The 24928-nt window shown below is 46.3% G+C and overlaps 1 protein-coding gene across 26 annotated transcripts in view; it reads left to right on the top strand.

Annotated features, from left to right (window-relative positions):
* Positions 1-24928, top strand: part of LOC147445442 (uncharacterized) — a 69334-nt gene that overhangs the window by 28838 nt on the left and 15568 nt on the right. For 2 of the 26 annotated variants that reach the window (XM_086524972.1, XM_086524962.1), the window contains one exon: positions 6188-7480. The exons of the other annotated variants lie outside the window; for them this stretch is intronic. The gene's annotated coding sequence lies outside the window, so the exon portion shown is untranslated. Of the gene's footprint in view, positions 1-6187; positions 7481-24928 lie in introns of those variants that run through there. 26 annotated transcript variants of the gene reach the window in all.

Here is a 24928-nt window from a genome sequence, read left to right as displayed (position 1 = left end):
AACAAATGTCACTTTTTGGTCACTCAAGGCACACTTCTAGGCCATGTGGTGTCTGCCAAAGGTTTAGCACCAGACCCAGAGAAGATCGTGGCAAACTTGAAGTTACCACCTCCTATCAATCTGAAAGGTGTTCAGAGCTTTGTAGGCCACACAGGATATCATCGTAGGTTTATACGGATGTATGCACAAGTGGCTCAACCATTGACCCGACTGACTAGTGCTACAATACCCTTTCAATGGTCAAAACCTGAGGCTGAAGCATTTGAATACCTCAAAAAGCGTCTCACTGAAGCACCTATTTTAGTGGCTCCAGATTGGTCTCTTCCTTTTCATGTGCATACGGATGCCAGTCATCTGGCTGTGGGGGCTGTGCTGACTCAGCCTAGTAAAGAGTACAACCTGGATTGCCCTGTTCACTATGCCAGTCGCGTGCTCACCAAAGCAGAGCGCAACTACAACACCACAGAAAGGGAAGGTTTTGCCATGGTGTATTCTTTACCATTACTTGATAGGGGTTCACTTCACTATCATCACAGATCATCATGCGCTACTCTATCTTCTAAATAAACCCCAAGTTGCAGGACGAGTGTGGAGATGGCTACTCATATTCCAGGAGTTCGACTTCGAAGTAGTTCTTAGTCCAGGCAAGCGGCACGTCATGGCCGACCATCTCTCTCGCATACACACAGGTGAGCCAAATACTGGGGTTGATGATGATTTTCCTGACAGTCATCTTTTTAAGGTGGACACAACCCCAGAATGGTATGGAGATGTGTTACATCTGCTCTCTACTGGCCTATATCCTGAGAATGCTTCTCCCTTGCAAAAAAGAAGACTCTTGCTGAAATCTAGACCGTTCTCTTTGATTGGTGGACAGCTCTATAAATCAGGGCCAGATGGTGTGCTACGAAGGTGCGTCTCCCCTCCTGAGGTAGACCACATTCCAGAGGATGCACACAGTGGTCCTACTGGTGGCCATTATCCAGGTCACATCACGACACAAAAAATCTTACAGACGGGCTTGTGGTGGCCCTATATATTTCGAGATGCTATTGCTCATGTAAAGATTTGTGATGTCCGCGAGCGATGTGCGCCTAAGCCTAGCAAGCAATCAAATCGCCCTCTCCAGGTATCTATGGCGTGGTTGCCCTTTGAGAGATGGGGTTTGGACTTTGTTGGTCCAGTTACTCCATCTGCTAAACCAGGCAATCGTAAGTATCTCTTGGTAGCAACGGATTATGCAACGAAATGGGCCGAAGTGGTGGCTACCATCGCCTGCACAGCCGCCACTGTCGCAAAATTTTTGTATGAAAATATTTTTTGCAGGTTTGGGTGCCCTCTGGAAGTCACGAGTAATCGAGGAGGTCATTTTGTCAACGACTTGATCTCCACTCTCCTCACGAATTACAAGATTTTTCATCGCAAATCTTGCTCTTACTATCCTAGAGCGAATGGGCAGGCTGAAAGCACTAACAAAGTGCTAATCGCGCTTCTTAAGAAAGCTTGTCATCTGCATCCAACCTCTTGGGCTCAGGCTATCCTCCGCACAATTTGGGCTTATCGCACCTCCTTCAAGGCAACCACTAACTACACCCCATTCCAGCTAGCTTTTGGCTTAGAGGCAATTGCACCATATGAGTTCAACTCAGGTTCAGCAAGAGTGGGAAGCGTTCGTGTCACAGCTGGGAGTGCTTCAACAAACCTCTCGCGACTCTCAATGTTAGAAGAAAGCAGGAGATTAGCTTCACATGCTCTCCAAGCCGAGCAGATTAGTCCCAAAGAGTGGGATGATCGCCATCTCCGAAGGCCAAAAATAATGCAGGGCTCGCTGGTGCTACTCTATCAAGCTAAGTATCTGAAGAAAGCTAAGAAGTTGATCCCAGCCTGGCAAGGGCCCTTCAGAGTACAAGAGATTTTGCCACAGGGGGCTGTCCGGTTAGTCACTTTGGAAGGCATTCCTTTGCCACTGGTAAATGGCTCCAGAATCAAGTGCTATTACTCCTCTGAGTAAAGGGTCTGCAACTATTCCGCCATCTGTAGGTTCTATGTCCCATCTCTCTCCTCCCCACTATCTTTCCATCAGAACGGGTGTTCTGTTACTGTCTCAGTCTGCAATGTATGTCTGTAAGTTTCCGCCTTTCTTCTAAGATATCTTTTCTACACTAAGTCTTGGTAATTGGGTATTGTCGTGAACTTCTACAGTCCAATCACTCCTCCTCTAATTGTTTCTATCCTCAGTGTTATTTGGCGTTAAGTACTAAGGTCTTTCCAGTTCGGGAGTCTCCAAAAGTCGTGGTTTTGTTCAGTTTGAACAAGTGGTATCTGCTTAGATGGCGATTGAGACAGGGAACAATATGTAATCAAAAACTTGATGAGGCTCACAATGCAATAATGTCTATGTGAAGAATATGGCAGAGTTTATGTCAAAAAACTTTTAATCCCATTAGCAGCAGAAAACCTTTGGTCCCATTAGCAGTGCAGCTAGTATTCTAGCAGCAGGAAGGGGCCGTTAGAGTTCTGTACTTTTCTGCTCTAAAGCTTGCTTGCGAACCTAAACTTGTCTTCTCTTTGTATCTGCCCACTGCGTCCTTCTCTTCTCGGTTATCTGCAGGACCCTTACTCTCTCCTTGGACCCTATCCCTCTATCCAACCTCTCGCCCCTACAATCTACTCAACCCCCAACGCCCTACTCTCCCTCACCCCCTCGACCCTACCCTACTCTAACCCCTCGCCTTACTTCCTTCGTCCATACCCTCCTATTCTCGAACTACCCTCCCCTTAAACCCTCGTCCCTACCCTCCCCTTATCCCCCTCGCCCCTACCCTACACCCCTCGCCCCTACCCTACCCACCCTCGCCCCTACCCTACCCCCCTCGCCCCTACCCTCTAACCACCTCCTCTCGCCCCTACCCTACCCACCCTCGCCCCTACCCTCTAACCATCCCCCTCGCCCCTACCCTACACCCCTCGCCCCTACCCTACCCACCCTCGCCCCTACCCTCTAACCACCCTCTCTCGCCCCTACCCTACCCACCCTCGCCCCTACCCTCTACCCACCCCCTCGTCCCTAACCTACCCTCCCTCGCCCCTACCCTCTATCCTCGCCCATACCCTACCCTCCCTCGCCCCTACCCTACCCTACCCTCCCCTCCCTCGCTCACTCTCTCCCTCGTCCCTACCCTCTACCCACGCCCTCGCCCATAACCACCCCCTAGCCTTTACCTTTCTGTACCTAGCCCCTACCTCTCTACCCTTCGCACCTATCCACCCTCTCTCGCCTATCCACCATCTCGCTTCTTTCCGTTGGCTTTCTACCCACCCATCGCCTTATTTCGTTTACCTTTCTACCCCACCCCTCGCCTTATTCCCTTTGGCTCAAAAACGTACCACAAATCTCAGAAACGTACCAAAAACCATTATACTCAGAAACGTGTCTATAGAATATATTGCTCCCTACATCAACCTCTTTCTACTGTCGGGATCTCGTACCTGACAAACTCTTTCAATTGTACTCACTATGGCAGGAGGTAGCAAGAAACAGACAGCAGAAGGTGAAGGTGGTAGCAGCAAAAAAGAATTGTTGCGAAAGAAGAAAGTTGTGGCTGAGGAATCAGAGGAATCAAAGAGTGAAGAGATGTCAGCTAGCAGTAGCCACGGCTTGGATGACGTAAGTTCCAGCGATCCAAGTGATGAAAGCTACAAAGCAGACTCTCCCTCTGAGTCAGAAGCACACTCCAAGTCAGATGCTTCGAGTGATCAAGAGGACCATACAAGAACAACTCAAAAGAAAGGGAAACAGCCACCACAAAATCCAAGCTAAATGTGAAGTCTTGTACCATCAGAGGCAACTTCTCTACTATGCCCACAAGGTAGACTGTCCGCCAATCATGAGTCATATAATCAAGAGGCCGGCAACATCCAAAAATCGCACCGCATTCTCTTTGGATTTTTATTTACAACAGCCTAGACCATCTCTGAGCGAGGTATTTTCCAATGCTCAGCTGCACACTCTAGGTCTCACAGCATTGGCTGATGCCAATCTACCTAACACTGTTCTTGTGGAAATGATACATCAAATGTTAAAGGATTTTCCCAAAGTAAGGGGCCACAAGTTGACAGCTGAGAGGCTTGGCCATGCCATGGGAATGACTAGCTTTCCATCTGTGAAGCTGGCTACACACACTCTTTCTAAGTTGTCCAAGGATGCCACAATTCAAGCATGTCAAGAACTGCTCAGTTCGGATCACCCAAACTATGAAAGGAACAAACGGATTCTGGCAATCTTCAGGTATTACTTTCTCGCTAGAGAAGCCAAAGAAGAAAAAGAAAAAAGTGATCTTCCCACTATCTTCTCCCACTGCGACGGCCTCTACTGTTTAATCCACACCATACCTTGTGGATTCCACCAGATTCTTCACCTCATTGCAATCTAGGGCTCAAAGATTTCGGGCCCAAGTGCAATCTGTGCAGTTAAGTTTCAAATGTTTTGCAGCACCTCTTTTGGCATGGGTCATAAATATTGAAGATCCACAAGAACGCTCAAAAGGAAAAAGAAAATCTGTAAGCATTCAGGCTGACCCTACAGTTACCAAGAGGAAGAAAATAAAGGCAAAAGTGGCGAAGGATACAATGCAGTCTTTACTCTCCCTGCTAGTTTCGGAAAGCCAACAGCTTCGAGTGAAGCAACCTGTTCGACGTTCCTCGCATACGATCGCTACTGATTCGATGGTAAGTTCAGGTGGTGCAGATCACACTATGTATGTCACAACTGTGGCTTCTACAGTGTGTGTTTCTGTCTCTACTGTTGCTATTTTTACCCCTACCACAGTGACTAGCTCCCACGTCCCAGTGGCAGTTTCTTCTTCTCCTATGCCTAGTCCTGCTGCATCCACTCCCACCATCTCTACTCCTATAGAGAGGCATGCGCCCAGTCCACCACGAGCACATTAGGAGAAATATGAACCTTGCATGGGCCTTGTAAGGAATCCTAATTTTTAGGGATTAAGGCTAATGTTGTGTGGGGTTTAGGGGGCAAAGGCATTGAAGAAGGTAGTTTTGAGTAGGCTTTTCTAGCCTTTTTTTAAGACAAATGTAGGATGTGGACCTAAAAGGTTGCTTTCTCTCTCTAGTCTTTTTTAAAGTGAAGGAAGCATAGGGGTGTGTCCACATCAGCAATTCCGTGGGTCAAAAAGAGTCAAAATTTGACTTTTTAAAAAAATTTTCATTTTTATTTGTTTTTTACTTAAAACTCCCTCCCAACATATATACATATCCAAAAATCATTTTTTGACCCATTTTTTAACCCACAAGCTTAGAAAGTCCATTTTTTCAAAAATCTTTTCTCCCAAAAAGTAATAAACATTTTGTTCTCTCATCCTCCTCCCTCCTCTCTCCCTCTCTGCCCCTACCTTCCTTCTCCTCCCCAATCTCTCCCTCCCCTCCCTCCCTCCTTCTCTCCTCCCATCCTGCTCGGCCTCTCTACCCTTCCCCCTCTATCTTTTCATCATTTGCTTCCTCACGCAACAGCTTCCATGGTGCTCACGGACATCATAAATGGTTTGCTTCCACCACCACGTACTCCGCACACCAAAAGCATACATATTCGCTTACCCACGGCATTTGCATCGAAGACCACTAGTGAAGGTGATCAAAGGTCATCACAGGAACGTCGCACCGCTTGTGAGACCAATGTTGACATTTGGGTGGATGGCCATTTGTACCCTTACGATCCTATAAGCCGCTTCCATCCACCGTTTAATAGCCTTTCCACATTTCTTCAATTTCTTGGGAGGGGAGAAGCAGGCTTGTTAGGCTATTGCAAGCGGCTGTGTATGGGTGCAAGTGCTTCTTTGCATATGTGGATGCACGAATGTCAAGCTCCTCACCTCAAGACGACGGCATTACAAGAGAGTGTTGCCTCTTCGGAGAGGGTAGTTAAAAGTCTTGAACAACAAATGCAAGAAAAAGAGTCCCACATCCAGAAGCTTACCAACACCATCACATACTTGAAAGAAACACCCCTTGGTGCAAGGGAACGCAAACGCCCGTATTCATCCATTGAAACTCTTGCACATTCCGGAGGAGCACGCAAACGACGAGTTACAGCCACAAGGTGATTTGGTCTTTACTTGCATGCTGCATTCTTACTTCACACTATTTTCTAACATTTATGTTTATTTGTTGCTAGAAACTTCATCCAGGAGGCATGCGGTGGAACAAGCCAAGATAATCGAGTCAACCTTCTCACTAGTTGTCTCAATACCGAGGACGTTATTTCTATCTTACAATCACCTGGAGGTAAGCACATTAAGGATGCAGTCACAAAGGACCTTATGCGTAAATTAAGAAATGTGGTTAATGATGATGACGTTCAACAAGCTTGTGATGAGGCTGGAATCAGCACCAAAGCCTATCATGCTATTTTTCAACTCCTAAAGGATGCCCTCAAAGAACATGGCATTGTGGAAAACCTATTTCCCGTTCCTCACAAGGTCAAGTTCGTAAAGAAGGCCACAAACGAAGATGTGTTCTCCCGCATTGGGACATACCTACACATTGAGGACACAATGCCAACTTCCCTTTATGCTTCGTGCGCAACAAAGACAAGGGGAAAAGGTAAGAAACAATCCATAAGACCTTCGAATAAGGGCTTTCCTTACACAATGTGGAACTATATTTTCGTGGATCTTAGAAGGCTTCAAGAAGCCATGCTTAGATTTTACGAGTTACCTGAAGAAGGTGACACACTTTACTTTTTTCTTTGGTATTACTCTTTTCATAGAAGCTGAAGTTTAAGGTCTTAGCACTATTTATTTTGTAGTGCTTGGCACAAAAGTCGCTTTTGTGCTGAAACTCGATGAGTGTCAAATAGTGAAAGGCCGAAGGTTAGAGAGGCTAAGTGTCACTCTAATGAACGAGGCCCTTCTGCAAACCAAGCGAAGGGATTCAGTCGAGCCATATCCCACCCTATCTTTTAGCGTGCAATCAGAGAAAGACATTTGGTGGTTGGGTGCTATTGAGGTGTCCAAAGAGACCAATGGAGTACTTTCGTGGATTTTTGAGAGAACTCCATGGATCACAGAAGTAATACACTCCCAAATTGCAGGTCAGAAGTTGGAGATTGAGGGCTTTGGTAGTTATGATGTGGAGTGGCACTTAGGTGGGGATTTGAAGACCATAAAGTGTTTGCTTGGATGCAAACAAGGGGCTTCTTCTCTCATGCCTTGTCCATTTTGCACTCGAGGGTACAAACCTAATGGACAAAAATCACATAAGAGCACTGCAAAGGCCAGTTACATGCTTCCATGGCAAGGGCATGGAGAACAAGGGTTAGATTGTCATGATGTCGGAGATGAAGGTAGAGAATGGGAAGCGTCTATTTTGAGATGTCCCATGCTCAATGCCCCAGACCGTGATCAAAAGGACCACACTTGGAATCCAATCTTTTGATTTTCTCTATCGAATGTACATTTTTGTACATTACACGCATTCATGCGTATTTTTGATAGGCTATTGAAGCTCCACATTGACTATGCTTTCACAATGAAACCGTTGGAAAAGTCCCAGGAAGCGATCGAAAGAGTGGAGGTACTCTTGAATTCCATTGACTGTCATGGTGGAAATGTGTCTATAGTTGCTACAAAGAACACAGGGGAGGCCCATGAAATTGCTCAACAAGTATCAATGAGTGGACAAAAAGCTACACACTTTTTGAAGAAAGTTTCCCAAGGAAAGCCAAGTCGATATGATGCTCAAAGCAGCTTCAACCAGCAGGCAGGTAACCTTTGGGAGCTTTGGAAGGAGTTATGCAAAGCTACTACTGACAATGATTCAAATGGCGAGCTTGCAAACAAGCGCAAGCAAGTTTGGGCCCATTTTGATAAAATGGTCAAGCTTATGAGCCTTAACAGCACAACAGAAGAACAACGGCAATCATTTCAAGAAGCTTTGGCGGATTTTACCAAGGTCTTCACCCTTTCTTGGGGTGAAAATAACATCACACATTACATGGTAAGTCATTCATGGTGTATTCATTACAAGGGATTGTTTTTATTTACTAATGTGGATCGTTTGCTCATGTGAACAGCATATTTTGTTTGCGCATGGTGCATTTTTTATGCACAAGTATGGATCGCTTGAAATTTTTAGCACTCAAGGCATGGAGAAGTCCCATTATCGAGCAAGGGGAGTGTACTTCAAAAATACTCGACATGGTGGTGGAATGGTGCAATCTAATTATTTGGAGGAGATGTTCAACTGGTTTTTTCGCACAACATTTGCTCGTAAGCTCACAATGGAGCGTGCGCGACAATCCAAGATTGCTATTGAAGTGCGCAAATGGAGTCGTCAAGAGCATAGCAACAAGTGGAAAATGTCGCAAGGTCCCACCAAGCATGCTGCATGGCGGCGATGCAAAGTGCGACAAGGATCAAAGTGGATACTGCGCGAGTCACTAAACGTGAACGCAGGGTCCAACTCTTAGCGACATGTTTATTTAAAAAATAATACTTCTTTTAAAAAAATTAGTGTGAACAGGGCCCTTTTTAAATGGGCCCTTATAAATATTGCATGCTCTCATAAATCACTCATTTCTTAAGAACAGGTGAGCTCTTACCAACGAAATGGCGCACACCAAACAAACCGCGAAAGAGCATCCGCCTGCCAACAAAAACACCCTCCAAGGATGTGAGAAGCCGTCATGGCTTAAAGGCACAAGAAAACGGCCACGAACACCTGGCCGTTCCAGGAACTCTTCTGGTAGTGGGCATGGTGGTAGGGCACGAGAGTCATCAAGGACTGTTGAATCTCCACCTCCTCAAGATATAACACCTAGAAAGAGAATGAAGCAACGTGCCCAGCGCTAGAGAGAAGCAGAGGGCCAGCAAACATCAGAGTCCGATAGGGAGCAGCCGTCGCGTCCCCAATCACAAGCAAGACCATCCAGGACTCGGGTGGTCAATACAGACACCGAATCAGAGAGTGAGCCCCCATGGCTGCGAGAAAACATACCGCGCACACACCGGGTGGCCGTTGGGGGGAAGACATTGCCTCAAGGGAAGGGAGCTCTCCCCACACGACAAGATCGGCAACCAAGGGAAGAGGAAGAATCAGAACAGGCTGCAGAACCAGCCCCTAAGCATGTAAATAGACGCAAGTCTAAGTTTTTCAAGAAGCCTTCACGCCGCCCGCCAGCAAATGTGCAAGTGCCCCCAAGACAACCGCAACGACGCCGAAAAATAGCAAGGGCATTTGCAGAAATCCGCCACTACCAGAAGACGACGGAGCTCTTGATTCGACGCGTCCCCTTTGCTCGCACTGTGAAGGAAGTGCTTCAAAGCTATGGAAATCAGTATAGAATGCAAGCAATAGCGCTAGAGGCTATTCAAGAAGCTGCAGAGGCCCACATCATTTCAGTGTTGGAAGATACCAACCTTTGTGCCATTCATGCAAAGCGAGTGACAATACAGCCAAAAGATATGCAGCTTGCACGACGATTGCGACGAGACTTCGAGCATTAGCCGAAGTTACCCCTCTTTTTGTATTGCACACCCTTATCTTTGTAATGATTTGACTTTCCAATGACAATATGATCAACAGTTGTGTCTACTCTGTCTATTATCTTTGTAATTTCAAGTTCTGTATGTAATTGTAGTCAATTTCAGTAAATTTGTGCATTTTAAGTAACCTTAGGGGTAGATAAGCCTACAAGGGGCAAAAAAAGGCCTGGCCACAAGGGCGCGCAAATGGCCCATCCAAAACTGATGGATGGGCCATTTGCGCGCCCTTGTGGCCAGGCCTTTTTTTGCCCCTTGTAGCCTTATCTACCCCCAAGGGTACTTAAAATAACCAAATTTACTAAAACCTATTGGTTTTGCATCAATATTTTATATGGATCCTTATGGACACCTTTTTTTGGTCATTTCAAGCTTTGAATTCCTTATAGGATATCAAAACTAATAACATATTGTGAAACCAAGTGGCCAATGTAATTTGACTTTTTGGTGCAAGGGTGTAGTAGGTAGAGCAAGTGATAGTTTGCTGGAAACTTCAATTTATAATTGATTTGAGCTTTTCAAGTGTCCTTGAGTGTGAACATATATTGGAATTGCCATAAAAAGGTTGCATTTAAATGAATGATGCAAAACCAATCCATTGCAATAAATTTGTGCTTTTTAAGTACCGTAGGGGGTAGATTGGCCTATAAGGGGCAAAAAAATGCCTGGCCACAAGGGCGCGCAAATGGCCCATCCAAAACTGATGGATAGGCCATTTGCGCGCCCTTGTGGCCAGGCCTTTTTTAGCCCCTTATAGGCCAATCTACCCCCTAGGGTACTTAAAAAGCACAAATTTATTGCAATGGATTGGTTTTGCATCAATATTTTATATGGATCCTTATGGACACCTTTTTTTTGGTCATTTCAAGCTTTGAATTCCTTATAAGATATCAAAACAAATAACATATTGGGAAACCAAGTGTCCAATGTAATTTGACTTTTTGGTGCAAGGGTGTAGTAGGTAGAACTAAAGCAAGTGATAGTTTGCTGGAAACTTCATTTCATAATTGATTTGAGCTTTTCTAGTGTCCTTGAGTGTGAACATATACTGGAATTGCCATAAAAAGGTTGCATTTAAATGAATGCTGCAAAACCAATCCATTGTAATAAATTTGTGCTTTTTAAGTACCCTAGGGGGTTAGATTAGCCTGTAAGCTACAAAAAATGCCTGGCCACAAGGGCGCGCAAATGGCCCATCCAAAACTGATGGATGGGCCATTTGCGCGCCCTTGTGGCCAGGCATTTTTTGCAGCTTATAGGCTTATCTAACCCCCTAGGGTACTTAAAAATCACAATTATACTCAATTTGACTTCAATTACATACCTTGAAAGAACAAAGTCAAAAAACAATTCATATCACCAATTGAAACAATTTTCAAGATTGACAAATCAGATTGAAAAGAATTTGCATTATAGAGAGACAATTTCAAATATTTTTTATTCCTTCTAGCACGGTGATTTTACATCATGTATCTGAGGAGTTCAGAATTTTTTTGACCATTTCCTGGCGCCTATTTTGCGCGTAAGGCAACTCCCCAGTCAAGAGGGACTACGCTATGTCATTTGGGTCAGTTGAGCCAATGGAAGCATGTATCCCTATCTGGGCAAGTACTTTACCACGAAAGCCAGTGCCAAACGCTATGCATACAAGGGATCTACGCACTAGGAACACTTGATGCGCAGTTTGAGCAATGGTACTCAAACACAAAAACTTGCTCAAAGCTTTTAAAGACCAAGTCATAAAATGGGCTTGGGGAGTAAATTCATTATGGATAATGGCCACATCGCCAGGGGGAGTTGTCCGAGGTAATGCGCAAGGGAAGCTTGAGGTCCAAAGCCCGTCCGCTTGCCACCCGTCCTTGCTGCAAAATCATCAACCTCCACAACATCCTGTCATAAACCGATGAAGGTTGAGAAAAAAGACAACGAAGGATAAAATAGTAACATGAAAATTAGGTACAGTTTACCTCCTGCTCCTTGTCATCCTCCTCCCTGTTGCCCTTTGCATCCAAGTCAATGGTCCCATGCACCACAGATACAAGCTTTGGATCATCAGATGGGAGGTTGCATAATGGCATAGGCATCCTAGCAGCCTCAACCTTGGCTTGCATGGCTTGGAAATCTTCATTAGCCACGTGCAACTGCTCTGCTGCCAGGACCTCCGCACATACAACTGCAATAGTGTCAGCAACAGAGTCCCCATCTGGCAAGAGCTTGCTTTCTAGGGCATCTGGCGTATTGTCTAAGGGACATTTGCTGCTGTTGCATAGCACGCTCAAGCATTCATCCATGCGCAGGCCAAATGCTTTTTCCAAATCATGCAGGAACACAAACTCCTTCCTATCCACTAACACTGAGGAGAAGCGGCTAATTTCTACCTCTGGGATAGCCACATCCGTCAGTGGTAGTGACACTGGAGTGTCACTAGGGCCAGCCGCAACTATGGATTTCTCAACCACTTCCTCAAGACCCCTAGGGTACTCCAGCTGGTGTGCTTTTCCTTCCGCTGCAGGGTTCATGGGGATAACCTGCTGCTCCTTGGTGTCCTTGATAAAGGACCCAACTTGAAGGTGTGGTAAGCGGAGCTCCTCCAAATCAGGTTCCTCGCTCACCAAGAAGATAAATGTTGCGAGCCGAGAAAGGTACTCCACCCCCAACTTGCGCTTCTTGAGCGCTGACACCCCAGGGGCTTGCTCGTCCAAGTAATGGCCTGCATTGGTTGCAATTTCTTGGAATCGTTGCAACCGCTTGGCGAATGGACGATCACCTTTGTGTATATAGCGCAAAAGATCGCAAGGCACCCAGATCCCTGTATGTGGGGGGATAGATACAGAATATTTTATGATGTGCTCCTCCATGAACACATAAATCTCCTCAAATGCATCCATGTGAAGGGCAACTGTGGCGTCAAGGTCGGGGAGACGAGTAAAAAAGGTGTGGAGGTCCAACTTCCCTTTGTATTTGGTGTCCTCGAGGAAGAGGATGAAGCGTGACAAAGGGGTGGATGTGGGTACAGATGTAGAGGCTGTGGCAGCATCCATGTTTAGCCTGGGGTGTGGATAGAGAGTGGAGGAGCTCAGGAGTTGCAAAAGTGAAAATAGTGAATGAGTTAGGTGGCCCCCCTTTTATAATGTACCCTTTTTTTAAGACATTAAAAAAAAAAGGCACTTTCACCAAAAAATGATTTGTCATCCCAATGCAAAAAATTATATTCAAAGGCATGATTTGCCGAAGCAAATCATGTTGATTACAGCGGGGATCAATATGAAAATTGCAAGAGTTACAAAGTTATAAGATCGATAGCATAGTTCCATCTATCCCCCAGTCCTCCTCGACCTTCAATTTGTCTTCCATTCTCTTCCCAATCTGCGGACATTCATAACAATAAGCATCTAATGATCGACAAACCATGATGTATTGAAAATGTGGTGGAAGGATTCTCACCTTGTGACCTTGTAAACGAAATTGTGCTTGTTGAAGGGCCTCAAAACCCATAATAACCAAATGTTCTCGAACATTACTGAGAGTCCAATGCTTGTTCGCTTGGACTGCCTCCAAAGCATCGTTGGGCATCTTCACTGCAATGTCAAAGCTTGCAATAGCGCCGTCTACACTCTGTAAGGGAGTCCACACTCCAAGCTTGCACATCCAACGATCATAGTGAAATCGTATGTACAAGGAGGTGCGAGATTTCAAATAGCGCATTCCAATACCTGAAGCTCCAACCTTACAATGGTACCGGTCCCCGTTGTGCATGCCCTCCACAAAACCCCAGTCCTCTTCTAAAAGCCTTCCTAATTCCTCGTATTGCGCATCTTTACATACAAGCATTGTGGTAGTCTCCACAAATCCAAACTCTTTAAAAATGTGCACAAAACAATGAATAGGCAAACACCAGCTCAAGCCCACAGACCTAGAAGCTTTAGAGTATTTCAAAGAGTTTTGAACATCCATTATCATCTTTTGCTTGAAAGATGCTACCGACCACAAATCTGGGACCGGCCACTCCATACTTAATAAGGAAGTTACTTTGATGGGTTCAAGCGTTCCAAATGCTTGTGTAGAAGTAGGGACAATATAGGAGTGAGAATAGAAGAAAATCCTTCTTTGAACTAGTTTGGTTGGGCAAAGATGCGGGAACATTATTGCTCCAATATCCGCATGTATAGCATTGAATGTGCCGGAGAGACTATGTAGTGGCTGCTCCTCCACCAACGTGGATGGAAATATGACTATAAATGCATGACAAATGTTAAGTATGAATCCATAATAACATTACACTGTGATTTCACACCTAGCTTTGTATTCTCAAAACATGTACTTACAATGTGTTGGAAATCGAGGTGGTTGTTGCAAGTGCATGGTTGACATTGAGAAAACATGTTGCACAATGGCTATGGTCCCCTTGTCTTTGCGGTTCTTGAAGCCAAGGAGCTTTCCTTTCCAATGAAGATCCAAGTTTGCACGATTCCGCACACGATGAGGGCCAACAGCAGATGGTTGCATGTATACCCAAGCACCTTTGGTGAACTCTTGTGGCACCCACTCATCATGTACACCTCTAGTGTTGTGGCATGCAAGTGCTGTGACCTCATCCTTTGGTCGCCTTTGCGAAGTAGAGTTGGCCATGGTTGAGCAAAGCAAACTAGGAGGAGGAGAAGAACCTTGCTTGTTGCTACAATGTAGGTGTGATAAAGTGATATGAGAAAATGGTCAACCCTTGTGGCAATGGGAGGAGAAGGTGGACAACCCTTGCTTAGTGTGGCACTGGGAGGAGAAGGTGGATAAGCTTTGCTTGGTGTGGCACTGGGAGGAGAAGGTGGATAAGCCTTGCTTGGTGTGGCAATGGAAGGTGGTAGGGGAGGAGAGAGGAGCTTCCTTGCTGTAGCAATGGAGATGGTGTAAAGAGAGAGAGTGTTGGAGTAGAGGATGAGTGTGATGGTTGCAACCAAGGAGGGGTTGGAAAAGGGGTTCTAGAGAGAGAAAATCCCTTTTTGTCTAATAACTAATTTTGGGGGAGCTCTGGATAGCAAAAAAATATTTTTTAAAAGTTTTTTTAAAATTTTGAATTTTAGGGTTTTTGGATGCACGTTTTGACTTTTTGAGATAAAAAAATGCTTTTTTGACCATAAAATAGTTTTAGGAGGGTTTTTAGAAGATGAAATTTGAGTTTTGAAATTTTTGAAAAATTTCAAATTTTTGGGATTTTTTCAAAACCGGATCAAAAAAGAGGGAAGTTGGAGGTTCCATATGGCCCACCCCCCCCCGTACCCCCCCCCGCACCCCACCTTCTCACTAGGTAAGAGCCCATTTAAAAAGTGTAAGACTACTTTGTCCCCTACATTTTTGAGGGCATAGAGTGTGTCCACTACCCTCTTCTCATTGGCTGGCCTCTAATTAACCTTAATCCCAAAGGGCCCCTAGAGGGTTCATATTTGTCCTAATGAGTCCCACCAGCTGTACCACTTGCCAGCTCTCTTCACCCTGACACTGTTACATGACCTTCCACAGGGTTGGACTCTACATCATTTTTTCGGCTATCTGAGGATATATTGCAGGAGTCTAGGCAAGCCATTGCCACCATTGAGCTTGGAGCAGAGCGTTTAGCAGCGTCATGCAGCTACTTACGCAGCTATGGAGGAAGCTCTGAAGATTGCTGAGAGCGCCATCGTCGATAGGGATGCCACTATTTTCGCACTCCAACACGCCCTGAAGTTAAAGTCTCAAGTGATTAGTGACCTTCAAAATCAAGTACAAGGATTTAGAGAATTGCTCTTACATGAAAATAGGACAACACAACCTACGATGATGGGTATGGGATATGGGTCGATTGGAGCAGGTACACAACATGCAACAACGGGTCCTTCTCAACAGTTTATGGGACTTTACTCACAAACTCCAGTTCCCGTTCAGTACTACAATCAACAACAACAGTATCCTCCTCAGGGGTTTCAATCGTCACCATTGCCTCAGATGCAAAATATGACTTGTTGTGACGGAGTTGTTGGAGCGCATCGCCATGGCTATGTTACTCGACGTCCTCAGTACACCACAGGACATATGCTACCATCTGCCCAGCAGCAGGTGGCTGGTCATTTCCTAGGAAGCACACTTACTGACAGGAGAGCTCACATACAGCAGGGCCCCACAATCGATTTGATGGCTCCACCTCCAAAAGCTGATACTTTGGATGCAACAGTGGCCACCACTCTATCTCTTGGATGACAGATTCAAGGGCTCACCATTGTATATACTAGTAGTTTTCTTTCACAATTTCAGTCTTCCTCTCACCGAGTCGGTGAGCGGTCTTGTGGTGGACAACCTGTAGTAGGGCTACAGTGTCACTTCACAGGACAGACAGACAGTTGAACAGTTAGTTACAGTTGGTCTGGTTCACACTGGATGGACCCTCTGGGCTGGGAGTGACACGTGGCAGGGTACCGACGATGGTCTAGTGGACATCGTGGCCAGGTCACCACCACCACTCAGTTTGGAGATAGACTTAGTTGACTGGACATTTATGAGCCGTTGGTGGCTCTTTATGGTTGTACATATGAGTAGTCGTTTTGGGCCAGTTGGATTATCTTGTACGTAGTCGTCTAGAGTGAGTTTATGCACAGAGCACTGCTTCACCATCCCCGAACATCTGAGCCTCGACACCCCCATTGTGCTTGTGAGTCCTGGGCTGGAGCTGAGTGTGCTGCCACGCCAGAGTCTGTATCAGTCTTTGAGATAGTCGAGTCATATGTTCTTGTCTGCTGTTGTGTCTTTGTGAGCTCTGTTGATGGCTATTGTGTCCTTTCTGTTCAGTTTGTTTGAGTGAGATTGTCACGCAGATTGCACCGAGGACCACCCACTGTAGAGAGCACGACACATTATCCGTGCTACACAGTCCTCGTCCTCGTCCTCGTCCTGGGTCATGGTCTAGTCCGTGCTAGTCCTGGTCGAGTCCTCCTCATCCTGGTCCAGCTAGGTGGTCTAGTCACTGGTCCTGGACCAGGTGGTCTAGTCACTATCCTTACTTGCAGATGGTCTAGTCACTATCCTCACTTGTCCTGGTCTAGACTTGTGTTGTTCAGCCCACAATTAAGGGTCTTCTTGCCCAAAGCTTGGTTGGATTGGTGGTCACTGCATGACACATACAAGGCGGTCAATCGAGCGTCAAAGCGCACTACTGAGCCCTCTGAAGTACTATAACAGAAGACGACCTTTGGTACCTAGTAGAAGTTCATTAACCTCATCACCCATACCTCCACATACGACATCCCCCATTCCTTCATCCGGTTCCACATCTTCCAGATCACCTTCTCCAGTAAAGCTCTCTCCTATTATGCTATAGCTGGCTATTGAGCAATAGGCTCAGCAAGGGGCCATGGAGGCGTTGGCTAGTGTGTTGGCCAAGGTAATCATCAAGTTCCCCACCTTCAAAGGACTCTCTTCAGAAGATGCTGACGACCATGCAAGGAGGTTCGTATCTCTCTGTAGGGGTCGTGGTCTTAACAGAGAAGATGCTTATTTGGTACTCTTTCCATCCACCTTGGACGGCTTAGCAGACAAATGGTACAGCCTGTTTGCAGAGAACCATTTTGCAACTTGGGCAGCCTTAAGACAACAGTTCTGTGCAGCTTTCAAGCCAGGTGACTACCAAGAGAAAGTGTTGGATGAGTTGGCCAACATGGTGCTCCAGCTAGAGGAGACTTTTGTAGAGCTTATGACTAAACGCAAGTCTCTGGTTGCCAAGCTTCCCCAGCAACCCGATGAATTCATGGTTAAGAAGTGGGTGGAGAAGGCGCTCCCCAAAACCTCTCAGCAAAAACTTCGAGAGAGCCTCCGACCCGATGCCACTCTAGAGGAATTCATCGCTGCTACTACTAGGATAGAGGGGGCTAGGAAGCTGTTCAACAACTCCCCTCACATAGAGACTCCCTCTGTGTTCCCGGAAAGTAGTCTTGCTGATCCATTGACTTCTTTGCGTAGAGAACTTGAAGTCCTCAAACTACAACGCACTCTCCAAGAAGAGAAATCAATCTCTCTTAGACGGGAGAAACCACCGCATCTTGAGGCTTTGAATCAAATCAAGAGAGAGCTAGAAGAGCTTTGGTCTCAGCAGGAGACTAAAGCTATGGTATGGTGCAACTCTTGTCACTCTCCAGGACATCCTCCACAGGACTGTCCCCTTCAGACTTATTGCCACTTCTGCGAAAAATCTAGGCACGAAGACAAGGATTGTTACTATATCAAGGGATTGCGGCAAATACAACAAAGTCTAGGTCCTTCTCTCCAACAAGGGCTAGCGCTTGCATCCAACATGGTCTCACCCTATGGCCATTAAAACCTGTTGCCACCTCTGTTGACAACACCTCCTATGCAGCAAGGTATGCACAACAAATTCGCATCCCCCCAGCTTTTATCATGCTAGTACTCCTTCAGTTCCCCAAAGCTTCTACACCTCAGCCTCCAACTCCATGCAACAACAAGAGCAGCAACCACCTCGTTCCCTGTTTTGTCCGTCTAATCGGCCAATCCTATGCTACAGATGCGGTGAATATGGGCATTACCAAAGTAAATGTCCTTTACCTGAAGGGTCTCCTCCTTACAGACGTTGTCCAGAGTCTAAGGACCACTACAGTAAGGATTGTCCCAAGCGAAGGGAATCCTCATCTTCAGGCCCGACTCAAAACCAACAAGAGTTCACATTCCCAAAGATCAATCTAATCACAGTGAACACCACCTCTCAGCCAGCACCTGCTACTCATACAGTTCGACCGCAACAAGTGGCAGAGCCCGCTCGCGTACTCACTCGAACACAAAGAGCAGCCCTGGGTTTAAGCTTGCCAATAGGACCATGTCGTCCATCACTTCGGCAACCTGATCAAACTGTCGAGCCTTTAAGTGGTGAAAAGAATAGGCCAATCTCTATTGTTTCGGACATTGATGGAGCCTTCCTGGCAGCAGTGGTTGACTTGCAACAAGTCAAAGTTTCCGAGGAGGTCCTGACTGTAGGAGCTAAGCCCACAGCGGAAGCAATCTTGAAGAACACCTTTCAACAAGTGTCCCTTTACGAGATGCTCCGGCTAGATGCAACCCTTAGAAGTGACACCGTCTCAGTAATTCAGTCTCTGTACCCTGGTACAGGGCCTAGTGGCGGGCACCTACCTGTACAGCCCTTGGAGTCCTACATGATTTCATATCCAGTTGCTCCCCTCACCGACTACAAAAGTCCTCGTCTCATTGTATCTATTCTTGGGCATCAATTCTCAGGCGTCATAGTGGATGGTGGATCTGGGATCAATCTAATGCCAGAATTTACTATGTCGACCTTAGGTCTGCAACCTACCCGCCCTGCTCCATTCACTGTTACATTGGGAGACCAGAGGACAGTCTACCCTGTGGGCATAGTAGAGAAGGTCCCTGTGAGGGTACAAGACTTCACATTTAGCTTGGATTTTGTGGTGGTCAATCTTCCTCAGGTGGAGGGAGGATTTCCTTTGCTGATTGGTAGACTATGGTTGCGGCATACTAAGGCACTTCATGATTGGGGAAACGACGCCATGTAGATACATACTCCTGGCGCCCCCATGCAACCAATTCGGCTCGAAGGAGGGATGGATCCAGTGGCACATCACAGCTCATTGTCAGTACAGTTCAACCCCGACCCTGAGCAGCCCATCCCACCTGACGGGTTTGACGAAGACCTGCTGCAGTGGTTGGAAGCTACCACCGCGATGCCATGCTGTGTGGTCTCTATTCAAAACTCACCTGTGCCGATAACACTCTCTCCCAGCTCCTCAGGCGGACACCAATGTCCCAAGTCCTACAGTAGACAATAGTCCTATAGCAGACAGTGGACCAGTCGAAGAAGTAAGTGTGTTAGCCTCTGATTCTCATGATTCAAATGAACCTCTGATGGAAGCCATCGACCTCGGGGAACCTATAGCACATCACCGAAGGGGGAAGAAATCTCCTCTGCATGAACTCGCCAAAGATGCCCCCCTTCCTCTAACATCTCCCAGGTCGGACGCCCTGCCTCTTCAAAAGCACTCTGTTATGTCTATGTCTGAAGATTTACCCTTCGAGGAGCTTCCACTAGGATGGTTACAAGAAGAGTATGCGGAGTTTCCAATCGATCAAACACCAGCGCATGATGTCTCGAAGCTCCAAGAGGCAGCTCACTTCTCATCTTGTGAAGCACCCTCTCCAGCTACACCCCCTGACCTGGTCAAAGAAGTCAACCTGAGAGATCCTGACAACCCTCAGCATGTACTCTTAACATCTTGGTTATGGGAGCATCCTGCGTTACTCAATCGGGTAGTCTCTTTTATATACTCTTTAAAGATGTTTTTGCCTGGTCCTACAAGGATTTGGAGGGGATCCCACCAGAATTGGGTGTCCACACTATACCTCTGGTTGAAGGGGCTAAGCCTGTAAGAGGCCGAGCTGAAAAGCTCAACCCGAAGTATGCTGAGGCGGTCTAGTCAAAGCTAGAGAAAATGCAAGAGGCAAGGATCATTGTACCTGTGGAGCACTCTGAGTTGTTATCACCCATGGTGATAGCTAATAAGAAACAGTCCAATAAAATCCATGTGTGTGTAGATTACCGCGGTCTGAATAAGGTAACTATCCCAGATGGTTTCCCCACACCTTTCACTGAGCGTGTGCTTGAAGATGTAGCAGGGCATGTATTGTACAGTTTCATGGATGGCTTTAGTGGATACAATCAGTTGGGCATCCATCCAGGTGATCAGCTGAAAACGGCCTTTGTGACTCCCTGGGGTATTTTTATATACACTAAAATGTCTTTTGGGTTGACAAACGCTCCACCTTCTTTCAATCGGACGTTATATCTCATCTTTTTTTCTTTGTTTACGGATCATCTTCGTATCTTCATGGACGATTTTTCGACCTTCTCAGGTGCTCAATGTTCAATCCTAGTGGAAAATCTAGAGGAACACCTCGCTCAGCTCTTTGCTGTCTTCCTCAGGTGCAGAGAAGCACGCCTAAAGCTAAATCCTAACAAATGCATTTTTTGGTCACTGAGGGCACACTTTTAGGCCATGTGGTGTCTACTAAAGGTTTAGCGCTTTACCCAGAGAAAATTGTGGCAATCTTAAAGTTACCACCTCCCATCAGCCCAAAAGGGGTGCAGAGCTTTGTAGGCTATACATGCTATCATCGCCGGTTTATAGGCATGTATGACAAGGTGGCTCAACCCCTAACCCGCCTAACCAGTGCTAGTGTTCCCTTTTAATGGTCGAATGCAGAGGTTGAAGCTTTTGCATACCTCAAAAAATGCCTCACTAAAGCGCCTATCCTAGTGGCTCCAAATTGGTCTCTTCCTTTTCATGTGCATACTGATGCCAGTCAATTGGCTGTGGGGGAATGTGCTGACTCAGCCTAGTAAGGAGTACAACTTGGATCACCCTGTTCACTATGCAATTCGTCTACTCACCAAGGCAGAGCGCAACTATAGCACCACAGAAAGGGAAGGTTTGGCTATTGAGTATGCTCTGCAAAAATTTGGGCATTATTTATTAGGGGTCCACTTCACAGTTATTACTGATCACCATGCCCTGCGCTATCTGCTCAACAAGCCGCAAGTTTCAGGTCGTGTATGGCGATGGCTACTCTTATTTCAAGAGTTTGATTTCAAAGTGGTACTCAGGCCCGGAAAACATCATGTCCTTGCCGACCACCTCTCTCGCATTCACACGGGTGAAGAAGCAACGGGGGTTGCTGACGACTTTCCAGATAGCAGTCTCTTTAAGGTGGATACCATTTCGGAATGGTACGGCGATGTTTTGCATCTGCTTTCTACTGGCGTGTACCTAGAGAACGCTTCTCCACTGCAGAAGAGACGATTTTTGTTGAAGTCTAGGCCATTCACTCTGATTGGGAACCAGTTATACAAGTCAGGATAGGATGGTGTTCTGAGGCGGTGTGTCTCTCCTCATGAAGTCGAGTATATTTTGAAGTATGCCCACAGTGGTCCCACTGGTGGCCATTACCTTGGTCATATTACAGCCCAGAAGATTCTCCAGTGTGGCTTATGGTGGCCCTATGTTTTTCGGGATACAATTGCCTATGTAAAAGTATGTGATGTGTGTCAGCGCTGTGGCCCTAAACCAAGCAAGCAGTCAAACCGTCCTTTGCAGGTCTCTATGGCATGGCAGCCCTTTGAGAGATGGGGCATTGATTTTGTAGGTCCAATTACTCCCTCTACCCAACTAGGAAATCGGAAGTATCTCCTAGTCGCTACAGATTATGCAACAAAGTTGGCAGAAGTACTAGCAACAACGGATTGCACTGGCACTACGGTAGCCAAGTTTCTCTACGAAAATATTTTGTGCAGGTTTGGATGTCCCTTGGAAATCACCAGTGATAGGGGTAGTCACTTTGTGAATGAAACGATTTCAACCTTGCTTGCTAACTACAAGATTTTTTACCGAAAATCTTGTTCCTATTACCCTAGAGCAAACGGGTAGGCCGAGAGCACTAAGAAGGTTCTGATAGCACTTCTGTGGAAAGCATGTCATCTTCATCCTTTGACTTGGGCTCAAGCTATCCACGGCACCCTTTGGGCATACCGAAATTCTTTCAAAGCCACAACCAATCACACCCCATTTCAATTAGCTTTCGGTCCGGAAGCGATAGCACCCTTCGAATTCAACTCATGATCTCCGCGAGTCGGCAGTCTGCGTGCCAATGGAGATTTGGGGTCGGCATCTGTCTCTCGTCTTTTCCTTCTGGATGAAAGCCGAAGTTTGGCTTCTCTGGCTTTGAAAGCAGAGTAGCTTCGTCGCAAAGCCTGGCATGATCTTCATCTTAGAAAGCTGTAAATAACGCAAGGAGCACTGGTGCTACTTTATCAAGCTAAGTATCTGAAAAAAGCAAAGAAGTTGGTCCAAGCATGGCAAGGACCATATAAGGTGATGGAGCTTCTACCCCAAGGGGCTGTACAATTAGCCACCCTTGAAGGAGTTCCGTTGCCTTTAGTCAATGGATCGAGGATCAAATGCTATCATGCTTAAGCTGACGATCAACGGTCTAAAATCAAGTGTTGATCTTCGTCGACTCTTGAACCCTTAAATATCTTTCTGGATCACTATCTTCGACATTTCTCTCTTTCTGCTGTTTCTTTTTCATCCTATCTCATATACCCTCTCCTTATATAGCTCTCCTTCTCTTGACTCTGTTACGTTCAATGGGCTTGATTCTAGAATAGGGAAAACCTCTCCTTCACTCTCTGTCTGTATCTTATGTAACCCCTCTTCTGCTCGGTAAGAATGATTCTAGTCTTGGGCTTAACCTACTCACTACCTCAACCTGACTGATGCCTTTTTACAAACCACAAAATTCTGTTGATCTATAGCGTCTTAAGTGACACTAACTTCCTTTTGCTATGCATATAAGCCTTAGTGTTCTTGAATTGGGTATTTATGAAGGTACCATGCTCATTAGCAATTTTACTTCGCGTTTTTATCTATTACGGATTCTTTCAGAGGGGTTAGATGATTTCGGCATTCCGTGAATCTTCCCTGCTCTTGCTTTGCTAGTCCCTTTGCCTGTTTGGTGCTTCTGATGTCCTCTCACTCACTCACTTCGCTTCTAATTGCCTTAAAAAAATCCATGTGACCTCGCCTTGAAACATCCCTTCGCCCTTGCCCTCGGCCCTCGCCCTTGCCCCTCCCCTCACCCCTCGCCCTTACCCTCTCCTCTCGCCCTCTCCCCTCGCCCCTCGCCCTTGCCCCTTTCCTCGCCCTCACCTCTCGCCCCCCCCTATCTCCTCTCCCTCGCCCTCGCCTCTCGGCCTCCCCTCCCCCTCTCTGCTCGCCCTCGGCTTCGCCCCTCCCCTCGCCGTCGCCTCTCCGCCTCCCCTCCCCCTCTCTCCTCGCCCTCGCCCCTCCCCTCACCCTCGGCCTTGCCATCTCTCCTCGCCCTCTCCCTCTTCCCCTCCCATCGCCCTCGCCCTCGCCCTCCGGGCCGGGCCATCAAGCCCTCGCCTTTCCCCGCTGCCCTCGCCCGTGGCTTCCACCGCCTATATGTAAGCCAAATAACACGTTAAAGCATACTTAAAATGCTTTAATTTTTCCTTGCGAAAAGCATTGCCCAACGGAAAGCAAAAAGAAAAAACCAAATAACTTAGATAAAATCAAGCGCTGGTTCTCTCTTCGGTCAGCTTTCATCGCCAACATCTCTGGCCATCGCCAGGCGTTCCTCCTCCATCTCCAGGCGTTCGTCTCTCTCTCCGGCGTTCCTATCTCTCCGTGCTCCTTGATGACGGCAGCTTGATCTCGACCTTGCTCTTGCTACAGTGAGGACTTAAGACTACAAGTTTTGAAGAATTCATCAGCTGCAGATCCTAGGGTATATTTTATCAAGATGGTTCGTACTAGGAATTGAGACTAGCACCTACAGTCCAGGAAGATCCTCTGCCTCCTCTGGGGATAGCTCTGACAATAAATCAGACTATACTCCTAGTTCAGAGCAACTTTCAGGAGAATCTTCTGAGGAAGATTCACTCCAATCAGTCACAACTGGCAAGGTCACCACTCTCCAGGTGCCTTGCCCTTCTGGTGTCATCTCGAAGGTACCCTTACTAATGATCTATCATTTAGAGGCGCCAAACCCGGCACTCAAAGATGTGTTCTCTCAGTAGCAAATGATACTCTTGGGTCTCCAAAACTTGGCTCAGGCCGATTTGTCCTGCACAATCTCCAGTGCCAAGCTAAGTGCCCTCTTTCTTACTTTTCCAAAGCTAAATGGAATTACACTTACAGTGGAGGATATTGGACAGGCTATGGGAATATTGAATGTGCTGGCACCTTTGCCCGCCACCAAAACCTTCTCGAATCTCTCCCCAAAAGGCACTGCAAATGCGTGCCAAGAACTATTGCTGCACTCACATGTAGACTATCACAGGAGTCAGTAGTTGTATTCAATTTTACAGTATTATTTTTTACTGCGTACACCTCTTTACTCCTCACAATATGCCTCACTGAGGCTGATGTGGCCACACCTCTTTACTCCCTTCACTTTCAAAAAGCTAGAGAGAGAAGGTGACCTCCTAGGTCCATCTCCTACATGTGTCTAAAAAAAAGCTAGAAAAGCCTACTCAAAATTAGCTTCTTGAATGCCCTTGTCCCCTTAACCTTACACAACATTAGCCTTAATCCCTAAAAATTAGGATTCCTTACAAGGCCCATGCAAGGTCCATATTTCTCCTAATGATGGTAAACGGAAGAAAAACCGATGAAATATGTGAGAAAGTTGTCCAAAAATTTTGCAAATCTCAAAATTTTTGTTAGTATTTCCGGTTTTCTTCTTTGTGAGGAGAAAACTCAATCAACAACAACCGCTTAATAAAAGAGACTTTC

This window comes from Adiantum capillus-veneris, chromosome 12, assembly GCF_014529385.1.
Source record: "Adiantum capillus-veneris isolate H3 chromosome 12, ASM1452938v2, whole genome shotgun sequence".
Classification (NCBI taxonomy): Eukaryota; Viridiplantae; Streptophyta; class Polypodiopsida; order Polypodiales; family Pteridaceae; genus Adiantum; species Adiantum capillus-veneris.
The sequence above is the reverse complement of the archived record's forward strand: the minus strand, read 5'-3'. Positions and strand labels throughout refer to the sequence as shown.